The following is a 15,459-nucleotide window of genomic DNA, read 5'->3' as shown; positions in this document are numbered from 1 at the left end:
CTCACCATGGCCCACTGTTCTCTCAAAAAAATGCTTTATAAAAAAAAAAAACTTTCTCCTTTATATTCCTTTGAAAGAATTGATTCCATATTGTGGCCCAAACCTCACTTTTCCTGGGCGTCATAAATAGATAAAAATAACTTTGATCTCCAAAACATGATGTTAGCTTTTTAAAATAAAACTAACCTTGAAAAGCATTTCCCTTTTTCACTATGTATAATCTATTGTGGCCCAACTCTCCCCCTGGGGTTAGGTTCAAACTACCATTATCTGTACTTCATGAGAATGCTTGAATATTAAAAGTGATCAATCATATCCCTGCTGTTCCTCAGGAAAAAGTTTTTAAGGTAGTATACGATACCTCCATGTTTTGATGTACTTCCGTTTGAAGTATTGTTTTGATTTGGTTGAGTGTTTATGATCAGGTCTAATTTATAAAAAATTAGTAGAGACACTGAGAGAGATTTTCCATTCATAATAAGAAGAAAGGCATTTTGTTTCAAATAGACAAAAAATTGCAAGTTTGTAACTCTTTATATTTGTACTATGGACATAAAAAACTATGAAAAATAGTTTAAACATTGTTGCTTTTGGACATTTTTATGCAAAAGATGCACATTTATTTCCATTGTTTGAGTAACAGTACACAATTGATTCAAAATTTCAGGCAAAGGAAGTTAAAATAAAAAGATGATGTGAATAGAACCTACTTGTTGTACCTGATGTGAAGGCATACTCAAAATAAATGAAATCCCCAACATCCTTTCACGGAGACTTAGTTTCAAATTCTTGTTGTTTATCTCTGCAGAGACAAAGTTTCTGATTGGTTAGCTTGAATACCCACAATACAACTCTAGAGAAGTGTAGTATAATGTAAAAATTCTAAGTCCACACTTATTCTGGCTTATACAATACTGATCTTCACTTATAAGTGAAGTACAGTTAAACTTCGCTATCTCAAGGTTGACGGGACCGTTGATGAACTTCGAGATATCTGGGGGTTAGACATATCGAAGGTTATAATTCAAATGAACTCCACATAAACTTAGCACAGTTAACTTGTACTTAATAGCAAGTGCAGCCAGCAGCGCGAAGCGACAATGTCTGGGCGAAGAGAAAATTTGGACTTGCGCATTGATCCAAATGATTTTTTTTCCACAGTAACTTCTGGACCCACAATGCATCACTTGTTTAAGGTACGTTCTCGCGAGAATAAAAACAATTAAAAGTTTAACAAAAAATAAACTCGCCTTGATTTAATGGATATATTGCAGATAAATAGTACATAAAACGTTCTTCATTAAATCAACAATGTTCAGGCTTAGGTTTGGTAATGCAACTAAAGTACGACGTCATGTGACGTCAGAGTCTAGACACACCAAATGTCACGTGCATGTTCACGATCAAGTCCAATCTAAATACAAGAGGCCCAAGGGCCTTGAATCACTCATCTGATAAACTGTACAACCTATCACTTCTATTTGAAGCCACTAAGTATCCTGTATATTAAGATAAACCCTTGAAATTCCAAAGGTAGGTCATCATGACCTACATTTTAGATGAAAGACTCAAAGAACCCAAGATGATTCTAAGCCAATTAGTACCTGAGAGTTGGTCATGGTGACCTACTTATCACTTGTCATTCTTTGAGGACCCAAGATGCATCAACTAAGTCTGATGATTCTAAGCCAATTAATACCTAAAATATTTTTAAAATTATAAACCATAAAATTTCAAAAGTAGGTCACAGTAACCTACTTTTCAGATGACATACTTTGAGGACCCAAGATGCATCAACTGACAAAGTCTGATGATTCTAAGCCAATAAGTACCTGATATATTTAGATAAAGCCATAACATTTCAAAATTAGGTCACAGTGACCTCCTTTTCAGTTGACTAACTCTGCGGACCCAAGATGCATCAACTGACAAAGTTTGATGATTCTTAGCCAATTAGTACCCGAAATATTTAATTATAGTCATAACAAGAGGCCCAAGGGCCTTGAATCGCTCTTCTGATAAACTGTACAACCTATCACTTCTATTTGAAGCCTCGAAGTATCCTGTATATTTAGATAATCCCTTAAAATTCCAATTCCAATTCACATTCAGAGAACCCAAGATGATTCTAGGCCAACTAATACCTGAGAGTTGGTCAGATGACCTACTTATCACTTGTCATTCTCTGAGTTTGATGATTCTAAGCCAATTAATACCTAAAATATTTTTTAAAATTATAACCATAAAATTTTTTAAGTAGGTCAAAGTGACCTTCTTTTCAGTTGTTGTACTCTAAGGACCCAAGATGCATCAACTGACAAAGTTTGATGATTCTAAGCCAATTAGTACCTAAAATATTTAATTAAAGCCATAAATTTTCAAAAGTAGGTCAGGGTGACCTACTTTTCAGTTGTTGTACTCCAAGGACCCAAGATGCATCAACTGACAAAATTTGATGATTCTAAGCCAATTAGTACCCAAAATACTTAATTAAAGCCATAAATTTTCAAAAGTAGGTCACGGTGACCTACTTTTCAGTCAACCTACTCTGAGGACCCAAGATGCATCAACTGACAAATTTTGATGATTCTAAGCCAAATAGTACCGGAACATATTAAATACAACCATAAAATTTCAAAAGTATACTTTTCAATTGTAGTACTCCAAGGACCCAAGATGCATCAACTGACAAAGTTTGATGAGTCTAAGCCAATAAAGTACTTGAAATATTTTATTAAAGCCAAAAATTTTCAAAAGTAGGTCATGGTGACCTACTTTTCAGTTGCTGTACTCAAAGATGCAGCAACTGACAAAGTTTGTTGATTCTAAGCCAATTAGTACCCAAAATATTTAATTAAAGCCATAAATTTTGAAAAGTAGGTCACAATGACCTACTTTTCAGTCGACCTACTCCGAAGACCCAAGATGCATCAGCTGACAAAGTTTGATGATTCTAAGCCAATTAGTACCTGAAATATTTAATTAAAGCCATAAATTTTCAAAAGTAGGTCATGGTGACCTACTTTTCAATTGATGTTTTTTAAGGACCCAAGATGCATCAACTTACAAAGTTTTATGATCATCAAAAATGTCCAAATTATGTCTCTAAAATGCTTTGAAACCGAATGCCTGCAAAGTTCAAAAGGTAGGTCACTGTGACCTACTTTTTAATAAATATGTTTTATGGCCCCAAGATGCATCATCTTACAAGATTTAATGATTCTAAACCTCTCGGTATTTGAATTAATGACCTTAATTGTTTTGAAAAAGATAAGCCATAAAATTCAAAAAGTAGGTCAAGGTGACCTACTTTTAGTTGATGTATTTCGAAAACCAAGGATGCATCAACTGACAAAGTCTGATGATCATAGGCCTTAAATTGTTCAAAATATGCCTCTAAATCATTTTCAAAAAGAATGGCCGCAAAATTTCAAAAGTAGGTCACCATGACCTACTTTTGAGTCAACATGATATGAAGTCCTTTGATGCATCAACTGACAAGATTTGATGATCCTAGACCTTACAGTAAGCAAAATATCAACATTTTAATAAAATGTAATTTTTTGTCAACTTTGAAATGACCTTGAGACCACGCCCTTTGCCCAAGGGTAAATCTCCATGCAAATTTTAATCTATAACATATCCTCATCTTTTTGTGTAAGTTTGGTGATAATCTGCTCAGTGGTTCTTGAGAAGAAGATTTTTTAGCAACCAGTACTTTTGTTTTTATTTCCCTAATTATCTCCCCTTGTTAAAGGGTCACAACCCTAGTTTTAGTATAAAAAGGAGCCCTTGGGCCAAGGATACCCTGTGACAAATTTGAAAATAATTAATCAAGGGGTTCTTGAGTTATGGCCCATATTCTAAAAAGTTTATGCACACCGCACAAATGGCCATATCATAAGCTCTTTGAGCCTTTGGCTCAGAAAAGCTAAAAATTGAAAAGTAGGTCACAGTGACCTACTTTTCAGTTGACTTACTCTGAGGACCCAAGATGCATCAACTGACAAATTTTGATGACTCTAACCCAAATAGTACCCGAAAAATATTAAATACAGCCATAAAATTTCAAAAGTAGGTCATGGTGACCTACTTTTCAGTTGCTGTACTCTGAAGACCCAAGATGCATCAACTGACAAAGTTTGATGATTCTAAGCCAATTAGTACCTGAAATATTTAATTATAGTCATATAAATTGAAAAGTAGGTCATGGTGACCTATTTTTCAGTTGATGTTTTTTGAGGACCCAAGATGCATCAACTTACAAAGTTTTATGATCATAGGCCAAAAAATGTTCAAATTATGCCTCTAAAACACTTTGAAATCGAATGTCTTCAAAGTTCAAAAAGTAGGTCACTGTGACCTATTTTTTAATAAATATGTTTTATGGCTCCAAGATGCATCATCTTACAAGATTTAACGATTCTAAACCTCTCAGTATTCGAATTAATGACCTTAATTGTTTTGAAAAAGATTAGCCAAAAAATTCAAAAAGTAGGTCAAGATGAGCTACTTTTTTGTCGATGTTCTCCGAGGACCCAAGATACACCAGCTGACAAAGTTTGAGGATCATAGGCCTTAAATTGTTCAAAATATGCCTCTAAATCATTTTGAAAAAGAATGGCTGCAAACTTTAAAAAGTAAGTCACAGTGACCTACTTTTGAGTCAACATGATATGAGGGCCTTAGATGCATCAACTGACAAGATTTGATGATCCTATTCCTTATAGTAAGTAATGGCACCTGATCCCACCTCTGATATTTTGGAGGTCCGTGTTTGCTCTGCTCCTGTTTTGTATTGTTTAATGGACTTTCGAGCTTGAATACTGTTCGTTATCACCATATATTTCATTTCTTTTGGTTTTTTCTGGAAAGGACCTGACCACTTTGGTTAGTGAAAAGCAAAAATCAGTGCAGTATTGAAATTTTAATATATGTGACCCACCTTACCATTGGAGTGGCAGGGGAGGTGGTCATGATCTGAACAAACTTGAATCAACACTAACTGAAGATTCCATATTCATATGATTACTGTAGATTCCTTATTTTACGTGAGTACTTAATATCGTCAAAATGGCCCATGGGTGTCAAATGGCGATAACAATAATTTGTGAATGGGTGATTTATCTAGAGATTTTACATTCATTAAAACACCATAAAAATAAAAGCGAGTAATTTTATTTCGTGAGTGGTGCTTCTGGTGTAATTATGCGATAATTTATTCCTCGCCTATATTTAGGAATCTACAGTAGTCATGGCTTTAAAAGATTTTATAGATTTTTCTCTTATATATTCCAATGTAAGAGTTTGATCTTTTATTTGATCTGATTAAAATTGGATCTTTGATACGCTCCAAATTTCTGATAGTCATCATACAGAGACTATCTGATACTATCAGAATTCTGGAGCGTAACAAAGATTTAATTTTAATCAGATTGATCTTCTATTTTGGCCCCACCTTACCCCCAGGGTCATGATTTGAAAAAGCTTGAATCTAAACTACTATAGGATGCTTCAATATTAATATGACCAATCATGGCTTTGCTGTTCATGAGTTCTGCTTCTCGATGGGAAAAATCTTGAAAAAATTCTCCTTCTCAAAAACATCAAAGCTATGACTAGTCGTGTTAATGCAGAAGCATCCTCAGGTAGTGTAGATTCAAGATCATTTAAATCATTACCCCTAGGGGTAGGGTGGGGCCACAACCAGGGATCAAAGTTATTCATAGGAGTATATAGGAAATGTCTATAAAAATCTTCTTCTCAAGAACAGTACCAGTCACGATAGCCTTGTGGTAAGGCATTCGCATCTTGATTAGGAGGCCCGGGTTCAATTCTCGTTCATGGTGCCGTGTCAAACCTAAGAAGTAAACATAGGTAGTGACTGTTCCTTTGCAAAGCGCCCAACACTAGAGGTGAAAATCACGGGTCTTTCGGATTGAGACCTTAAAAACAGAGGTCCCATATCATGGTAGGCGTTGGCACGATAAAGAACCCTCACTGCTCAATGGTGGCCCTGAGTGTCGAATATAGGTCTAAATTTGAAGCCCTTCACTGGTGAAGTCTCCATATTTTTGAATGGGATGTAAAATAGCATACAATCAATCAATCTGAAGAACAGCAGATCATGACCTGTGGGAGTACACAATGGGCAATCAACATTAACATAGGAATACATAGAAAAAAAAATCTTTAAAAATCTTCTTCTCAAGAACAGCAAATCCCAGGGATCGACATTAACGGTTATCCGATTGCCCGGGACAAGTAAATTCTCAGTTCGGGCAAGTGAAATTGTCAATGTACTCGTCTGATCGGGCAAGTGAATTTTTCTCATACAAATGTACATATTTATTTAATTTACATTAATTTATAATAACACAATATATCGAACACTTGATATTCACACGCACCTGGATGACAATGTTTTTGCATTAGGAATTCCTTGGTAGCGTTTCTGGATTATACCGTTCATTTAGAAATTGGGTTCGTTATTTTCTTTCGTAGTAAGTACGCTCTACGTCTAACAAAATTTTGTTAACTTCTTATTAGGAAATTAGATTATTTATTCACGCACAGAATATAAGTACAGTGTAACACGAAGTATCCTGATCAAGACAAGATGTATGTTTGGTAGCAACTATCTTCCTTTAGCATTGCTTCACAGTTATCTCCGAAAGTCACGATTCACAAAAGGATCCTAACGAAAATAATTTTTTTAAAAATATGAATTTTATGAAAAGGAAATGGAATGTTATTGCTGCATGAAAGTGTGTGTTAAAAAGTTGAATTCACAAGTACAGTGGTATATATTTATGTACAGATGCAGCATCAAAATTTTTTTCAGATAGCTCAACTTGCCAAATTGACAGTAGTGTATTTGGTCACATTTTTTCTTATCATAACATTTACAGTAATTAATAATTTTCTTCTTTTCAAAAGTTCTTTCCTAATTCTGGGTAGCAAAGTTTTGCATTCGGACAAGTCAAAGTTTGAGATCACTTGCCCGTTGGGCAAGTGAATCTGAAAGTTAATGTCTATCCCTGAATCCATGATTAGGGCCAAAATAAAAAATACCTTTGTTTCCCCTAATGCGACCGACCCACTTAAATCGTGCCGACTGAAAAGTTTTTTTAACAAGATTATTCAAACATTTTTTTTTTATTGTTTATCAACTTTATAAAATACAATTTCATCAAAATCCATTTTTATCAGAACTTTGGCTTTTGTTTTACTCTCATTTGTCACCCACAACATGTGGCCACAGAGGTGTTATAAAACAACGGCGATGTATTTATCTTATTTAATATCTTTAACTTATTAGAATCCTACACTCTTGAAACACTTCGTGAATTAAATATACCATGACTAAGGAGTGTTACAAATGTGTCTTCTAAAATTAACGTACATAGTAAGCATGGCAAAGCCTGCCTCATGAGCAGATGAGGGGGCTTATGGTACAGCTTCCTGAGACGTCCAGTGTATTTTTCTTTAGCTAGGCCCTTGAAAATAGGTTGTTTCTTTGCTTTAAAATACCTTTAAAAATTGGTCTTCAACATTTGAACACCTGCCTGGTGGAGGGCTCCTAATTTAGACTTTGGCCATTGATCATTAAGCATCAGTAAGGGATCTTTTTCGTGCAAACATCTACATGTATACTGCGACACTGCACAGACCTAAGTTTTTTACGGTCTCATTCGACTGACCAGTCTCCACGTTCCACGTCGGGACCTGTGACTTAGAATAAGCTCCTGAATTACGTTGTGATTCCAAAACAAAACACTAGTATCACTGTGCCATGCGAGGCCCTTGACATTTTGCCTGGTAAGTACTCGAAGATGATAGTAGGTTTGAAAAACATACTCGGATATCCGATGGTTGAGTATTTGCAAATCTTGTCTTTTTGTAAAAATTTTATTTCAATAAATTTACGCTGGCCTGATATATTTCACAGTTCAAATAAATAATATTTGTGAATTAATTTACCATTATACATGTTGCTTTTGAATTTCATTTGTATGATATTCAGTTTAAAAATCGGTTTCATTTGTTCTTTCTTATTTATAAAGATATTAATCAATTTTTCAGAATGTATTTTCAAAACTGCTGTCAAAAAAAAAATAATTTACCTACCTACCTACCCAACTTGAAATTTTAGGGTCGGGTTAGGGGAAACAAAGATATTTTTAATGATGGCCTAGTCATATTTATATACATGTAGAAGCATCCCCAGGCAGTGTAAATCGAAATTGTTCAAATCATGTTTCTCTGGGGTGGGGCCATGATATGTGTTGAAGTTTTACTTAAGAATTATGTAGGAAAAAGAATCTGCTGAAGTAGAACAGAGGGACCAGAGGTACTCAGGTGAGCTTTATGGCTCATGGGCCTCTTGTTTTATGCAACCTTATTGGAAAGAAGATTGCAAATACATGTATCATCACCGCTTTGTAGATGAAACCTATCAACTTTTCTACTATTGTAAATTTTATATAGATAGATGTGGGTGAATTAAAAAAAAAATGACCACCAAACTGAAATTTTTTGGAAAAATTCAACTACTTCTAACATATTTTTCACTTATACAGTGTATCATCATATTGCACATGCATTCTAGTTTAAAATCCTGAAGTGGCAATAGAATAGACAATTGGATTAAAAAGTTTCAGAATTTTTATTAGGAAAATTTCTTTTGAAAAAAGAAAATATCATTACACCTTAAAAGACTTTCTAAAATACATAATCACAAGAAATTATAGTTTTTTATGCTTCAAAATGCTAAAAGGGGTATAAATGATTAAATCTAGACCTTGATTGAGTATTTTCTCTTATATATTTGACAAAAAATTGGCTTTTTGATTGTTATTTTACATTATTTTTTCAATTCTGGTTTGAAAAGTTTTAATATGAAAAAAATATGAAGCAATAAAATTCCCCAAATTTCACTTTTTTGTCCGTTCAAGCCAATTCTTTAAATCTATAAGCCAAAAAAGAATTTTTATATACGAGTATACGAGAATACTAGATTTTGAAGTGACCCTATGTTACATTATTGTGTTGCACTCCTGACATCTGATATGTATTTTATTTAACATTGTTTTAAAAATTGTAACACACAATAACTCATTCTTACTTTGTAAATTAATTTGTCGTTTTGATACTTTTGATCATTAACGGCAGGTTTTTCATATATTGAAGACCTTGAGACATGATTATTTGAAAAGTGTAATATATATAAATTGTATATAAAACTATATGTGAAATGATGAAAACTATTCCCTGAATTGACTAGAAAATTTCTGTAATTTGTTGATAGACATAGTGTTTTGAACATCAAATAGTATCAAACATTTTTTTAAACTCATTTTTTAGTAAAGATAGTTGAAAAGCATTGGTAATTATAAAGCAGTTTTGTTGCACTCCTGACTGCAGTAAAATTTAAAATTAAAACCGTAGAACACAAAATTCATAAAGTGTTGGCAACATCAAGTGGTAATGAAACTGTGCAATGTTTGTAGTCTAATACTTCATAATTAAAACAGATGAAAGTATTTAAAATTTGCATTTTATCTGGAATTATTCCCTATTTATGCCAAAAAACTAGCTTAAATGTATATTTAGAAGATAAAATATATTTTATAGCATATTTTCCTTTAGAGGACAAACACAATAACCCACCAGAAAAATTCTACTCATAATTTTTTCTTTATTTTTATTCTTATTGGATGATTTATAATTCTAACATATTTGTTGCACTCCTGACCAAAAGCATTGGAACCTTTAAAGTAGAATTGTGAAGTGAAAATTACATAAGAACTTGTTCTGTTGTTTCAGTGAAGTTGGGGAGGAATTACTTGAATTTTATGACAATTTTTTAGTGTGTTTATTTTTCACATTTCATTAAAAAATCACAGAAAAGATAAAAACATATCTGAGTTGATAAAATTGAAAAAGGAAGGATTTTAATAATAAAACTGTCAATAATTTAGTATTAAATTATACAAAAAGATCATTATTAATTAATGAATACGTCTAAGCATGAATAGAAGTGTTTTCATCACAAAACTTGAATCTTTAAAAAAATGTGTTGCACTCCTGACCATAGAAATATAGATCTGAAGCACAGACAGATCCAGTAATTGATAAATCTATTTGGTAAAAATGTTCTTTGTGTCTTTCTTTTCCAAAATAAAAATCAGAAAATCATATAATGATAAAAGTTTTTTCATGCTTGGGAGCAAAACATCAAATGTTGCACTCCTGACATTATTGGGTATGCACATATACTTGACTCTAATTAATGCTGCTTGTGATTTATATAACATTTTTAAGTTTTGAAATGTATATCAGTTATTGTTTTACACTTCGAAAATTCTTTTTTGTCTTAATTTTCTTTCAGAATTTTACAATTGATGTTTTTTTTGGCAACGCTACATTTTTTTCTGTTGCACTCCTGACATGGTATAACATTTTTTTAAACATCAGCCATGACCACAACTTGATTAAACAAAAGTTACTACAGTGCACATTTAAAGCTCAATACTTTGAATATTATCAGGAAAGTCTTTATTTTCAACATAAAGCATTATTATTTATTTCACAGATCTCCAAAAAATATTGAAATTTCAAAATGTCACAAAAAGGTGTTGCACTCCTGACAATTTTAGCATAATTTTTGGGCATAATTTTTTTGTTAATTGAGATATCAACGAGATATTTGGCAGGTATTTAGACACTATCTAAAGATATATGCTGAGACATAGAAATCTATTTTCATTGCCTGTATTTTTATTGTGGGTTGATAAATATGCGTTTGGTCATTTTTTTTTAATTCACCCATGTATATTTTATATACATGCTATAGGCAGGTTTTTCTTGTATCATCTTTACGATTATTTACCATTTCTTCAAAAATAAAAGCTTAAAGATAAACCATTAAAATGTGTTTATTTTTAAAGTGAAGAAAAATTCTTTATTTAGAGAGTATTTTTAGTGAATATCATTTTTTGCTTAGTTTGTGCCAGTTTAAATAAAGTTGAATGTACTTAAAATTATTGCTCTCAGTAAGGATTACATACATTGTTATTACAAGAACCTCTATATCCACTCATTAATAAACAAGCTCTTTACTAAGTGTTTTATAAATGTGTTCTCTCCTGAATTACTTATGATTAATGTCTGAGTGCCTCTGATCATTCCTAAAGAGTAAAAAAAACTGGAGCTGACTGAGGCCCATTACTTAATAAACTATTACCTTGCTTATTCTATATACATTATCATTTAGGCCTAAAAAAAAAAGTTTGTTTCCTGTAACCCGATCGACCCTTTCAAATTACCCCCAGGCAGATTTTTTTTCTGCCAGATCTGTGTTTGCTCTTTGATTTGATCAATAAGCTGATTCCATTTTTTCAAAAAATATTAATTGTAGCTTTATTTGAGATACAAAATATGTCATCCTAGTCAACATTTACCTTGAATATAAAGAGTAATCATTATTGTAACAATTTCCACCCACAACTTTTTGAAGTTCGTTTTCTGCTGCTAAGCAGCCATGTTGGGTGTCCACTTTAAATATAACACCTGGTTAATTCAGTCCGGGGATGTTTGTCCCTCTTATCCAAAAGCAAAAAAAAAAAAAAAAAAAAAATCCCGACCTACTGACCCTTGATTTTTTGGGAATGTTACAGGAAACAAACATAATTTTTTTTTAGGCCTTAGCACATATACAAATGATTCATAAAGCATATGCATAGTTTGCTGAAATAGTACATGACTCGCTTTCTGGAGATAACTTTAAATTTGTAAGTGTCCATGATGGATATTTAACTTGTGACACTTGGATGACTTAACTAAATACAGAACCTTTATACATTCCACACTAAACAAGCAAATAAATAAAACATAATTCCAAAAGAGTTATGTTAAATAATGATGAGTCCTGGGATCTTAATTTAAAGCAAAATTCCATTACAATTTTTGAATTTATTAATTTAATACACTTCATTACATGAACTGGTATCATGGAGTCATAAATGTGCATCAAATTCAAATTTTAAATAAAATGTGATGTCTTGAAACAGAAGGAGGAGAAAATAATTCTTGCATATACAAAACAGACTGCATAATTATGAAAATAGTGTTGTTTTTTGAATTTCATGTAATATGCCTAAGGTTAAACACATAATACAAAAACCTCTTGTTCATGCACTATGTGTTAAATCCAAACTGCTGTTTAGATGCAGCACAGACAGAAAACAACTCTATTATATAATAGGAGAGTTAAGAATCTTCTGTTTTCAATACTCAAAATCAAAATGAATGTTTGTCTTGTATGAAAGACGCATATTTCAATTAGTATTACAAATATTACACCTCTACTGATTTTTCACTAAAACTAGAAATATGTCCATAGGACATGAATGCCCCTCCGAGGGTATATTAGTAATGCAATATTTTAACACAAATTGAGAAAAGTGAGTTCAAGGTCAAAGGAAAGGTCAAGGTGAAAAAATATTGATGCAGTTGAATAGCTTACATCAGTATGTATCAGCATATGAAGTTTGACACTAATTTAAGAAAAGTGAGGTCAAGGTCAAAGGAAAGGTCAAGGTCAAAACATGTTGATGCAGTTGAATAGTTCTCATCAGTATGTATCAGCATTTGATGTTTGATAACACTCTCTTGAATGGTATCTTTAAAACTGAGCTAAACACTAATTTAAGAAAAGTGAGGTCAAGGTCAAAAGAAAGGTCAAAGTCAAAAAATGTTGATGCAGTTGAATAGCTTACATCGGTATGTATCAACATATGAAGTTTGATTACACTATCTTGAATGGTATCTTTAAAACTGAGCTAAACACTAATTTAAGAAAAGTGAGGTCAAGGTCAAAAGAAAGGTCAAAGTCAAAAAATGTTGATGCAGTTGAATAGCTTACATCGGTATGTATCAACATATGAAGTTTGATTACACTATCTTGAATGGTATCTTTAAAACTGAGCTAAACACTAATTTAAGAAAAGTGAGGTCAAGGTCAAAGGAAAGGTCAAGGTCAAAACATTTTGATGCAGTTGAATAGTTCTCATCAGTATGTATCAGCATTTGAAGTTTGATAACACTATCTTGAATGGTATCTTTAAAACTGAGCTAAACACTAATTTAAGAAAAGTGAGGTCAAAAGGAAGGTCAAGGTCAAAAAAAGTTGATGCAGTTACATAGCTCTCATCAATATCTACCAGCATATGAAGTTTGATAAAAATATCTTGGATAGTTTCTTTGAAACTGAGCTTTGAACAGAGCTAAACGCAAAGTGTGACGGAAGGACAGAAGGATGGAAGGACGGAAGAAGGACATGACAAACACTATATGCCCCGGCCATATTCATGGCGGGGCATAAAAATTAATTTGATATATTTTGCTGATTCCAGGAAAATCAAGGTAAAAGACTGAGTCCCAGCAAAAAGGTGCATCAGTTTGATGACCTGATACACATCTATTTGGAACACCTTGGAACACAATTTCTTTTAATCATCTGTCATTGAAAAGTTCTAATATGTTCCAAATAAAATCATGAATATTCAAAAAATAAGGTTACATACAAAGAGGTGGGGCCCAATGAACAGAAAATTGTTTACAGATTCGTGTATTCTATAGACCAATTATTCAAATGCAATCATTTCTATTAAATCCATTCATTTATTAATAACTATGTTCTGGGTATCCAATATTTCCATTGCACACCTTATAATTTGCACTGCATATAAAAATTGCAAAACTTTACGAGTTAATTGGTCCAATTTTTGTATTGGTATAATAAAATAATTAAAGTATATCATTGAGGGAATCGGCAAGATTCCAGTTCCCCTCAAGCAAACCTATTTCACTTGGCTTTGCCTCAGGAAATAGGCTAGATTTTGGGGAACTGAAATCTTGCTGACTCTCTCGGCTTTGCCTTAGGAAATAGGCTTGCTCTAATGGAACTGGAATCTTGCCGACTCCCTCAATGATTTACCTTAACTGTACTTTAATAAAATAAAATTCCCATTTTATAGGTTTTAGTACTTCAAAGTGAGTAATGTTAAGTTATTAAATACATTTCCCCATCAGCCTCGGTTGTTCAATGTGGAGAGTAAATGAGCAGTTTTGCAATAGTTTCTCATTAAAATTTAATTATCTTAACTTTAGAACATTTAGTTAAGGAAGAACATGATATTTAATTGTATTCACCATGTTTGAAAGTCTCCATTACTGAAAAATAATGGAGTGCTCAAACAAAAGAGTTTTCACAAATGGATTTTAAACATTTTTTGGACACGAACTTGGGTGACCTTTCACCATCTGTTTTAGTCTTTCATTGTCTTCAACCCCATTATGCTTAAGCTTTTTACAGTTTCAACTTCTGTACACATGCAATCACCAAATCAATTTCAACAAAACTTACCCAACCAGGGTTTGACATTAACTTTTATGAGTACTAGACCAGTCGGGCTACTTCCCATAATTTTTACTAGCCCTGACCATAAAATCACTAGCCCTGACCAAACTTGAAAATTTTCTTTTTATAACCTATTATAATGGAAAAAAAAAGTTTCGAAACCATACTACAGTGTATCTCTTGCTTCTGTTCATGTGTACATTGTTCCATAGGTAGCAGCCCAATGAGAACAACAAGGAACTTAAATAAAATTATTACCATAAGAATACATGTAAATAAATTAAAAACTATATTATTCAATGACTATTCATACCAAATGATACTGAATGATTGATTGATTGTATGTTGTTTTACGTCCCATTCGAGAATTTTTCACTCATATAGAGACATCACCATATAACGGTGGAGGGCTTCAAATTCAGACCTTTACTCGGCACTCAGGGCCATTGAGCAGTGAGGGTTCTTTGTTGTGCCAATGCCTACCGTGACACGGGGCCTCAGTTTTTAAGGTCTCATCCAAAGGACCTGCAACTTTCACTTCAAAGTGCCGAGCGCCTGGTGAAGGAACAGTTGCAACCTATTTTTTATCGACTTAGTTCAGTCGCGGCCTTGATTCAAACACACGACCTTCCGATCACGGAGCGAGTGCTCTACCGACTGAGCTATCATGACGGTGATATTGAACGAAGCTAGTTTCGATTGTGATTTGTCTATTACAGCCGGGCTCAAAAATAGCGATTGTGTCATGCAAAGAAGTTTTCTTTTTCAGAGCAATGGCTGTGTTTGCAATCTGAAAGTTAAGAAAATTTCTTTTAAAAGTTTTTAGAGCATTTATTTGAAAGACTGAAATGAGGGTTAACATTTATTTCATCCACACGACCAGTCGGTCTAGTTCATGAACATTTAACAGGACCGGATCACGCATTTACTAGACTGGGTTGGTCTGACGCGCCTTAGTGTCAAACCCTGCTAACATAATCCTTAAATAATGAGGACTAAAGTTTGTTCAGATGAAGGGCCAGACTAGTTTCTAT

The 15,459-nt window shown here is 33.1% G+C and overlaps 1 protein-coding gene across 2 annotated transcripts in view; it reads right to left on the bottom strand.

The window, feature by feature from the left end:
- Positions 1-15,459, bottom strand: part of LOC133193488 (lysM and putative peptidoglycan-binding domain-containing protein 1-like) — a 46,722-nt gene that overhangs the window by 15,964 nt on the left and 15,299 nt on the right. The gene's annotated exons all lie outside the window — the stretch shown is intronic.

Source organism: Saccostrea echinata, unplaced genomic scaffold, assembly GCF_033153115.1.
Source record: "Saccostrea echinata isolate AGI-Se365-2 ecotype Australia unplaced genomic scaffold, CSIRO_AGI_Sech_v1 ptg000027l, whole genome shotgun sequence".
Taxonomy (NCBI): Eukaryota; Metazoa; Mollusca; class Bivalvia; order Ostreida; family Ostreidae; genus Saccostrea; species Saccostrea echinata.
Note: the sequence above shows the minus strand (reverse complement) of the source record. Positions and strands in the feature narration are given on the sequence as shown.